The sequence below is a fragment of the Colobus angolensis genome, unplaced genomic scaffold (assembly GCF_000951035.1).
Source record: "Colobus angolensis palliatus isolate OR3802 unplaced genomic scaffold, Cang.pa_1.0 Scaffold92, whole genome shotgun sequence".
In the NCBI taxonomy this organism is placed as follows: Eukaryota; Metazoa; Chordata; class Mammalia; order Primates; family Cercopithecidae; genus Colobus; species Colobus angolensis.
Window position 1 is genome coordinate 9,877,242 of NW_012123154.1, and position 712 is coordinate 9,877,953.

Here is a 712-nt window from a genome sequence, read left to right on the forward strand (position 1 = left end):
AATACGTGTAAAGATACAGGTGCCAGGAACATAAAATGTGCTTTAAAATATAGTTATAATGCTTACAGCCACATATCTATTATAGTAAAATGCTGTTTTAGTCTTGGCTCAATATTACCTAAGTATTAGTACTTCTTGAGGAAAGAGTCTTCATCAAGAGCAGTAACACCGAATGTACTCAATTAGCGTACATGTTGGATAGACTCAACCCAAAACTTCAAAGCCTTTAGCTGGCTTGAGAACAACAACAGATTTAGAAAATGAGTTAGAGAAGATGAAATAGAAAGTAACACATTTATAGAATATGCACAGGCAGTGAAGTATTTGGTTCACTCCACTTCTTCAGTTTAGTTTGTTACAGTCAGAGAAACTGTCCGTATTTTAAATGGTTCCTTGGCACTTTCACATGAAAAACATTTGCAAACAAACCAGTGTACTCCAACAGTGGGTGGAGATGAAGAAATGCGCAGTGAGGCTCTTTGTTAGGTCTTGAGTTGTTAGGAGTAACAGGCAGATTGGCTGGGGCTGGCCTATCTTCAGGTTGAAAGAGTTCACCTGTTTGATGGGGCACGGTGGCTCATGCCTGTAATCCCAGCACTTTGGGAGGCTGAAGCAGGTGGATCACCTGAGGTCAAGAGTTCGAGACCCTGCCTCTACTAAAAGTACAAAAATTAGCCGGGTGTGGTGGTGGGCACCTGTAGTCCCAGCGCTC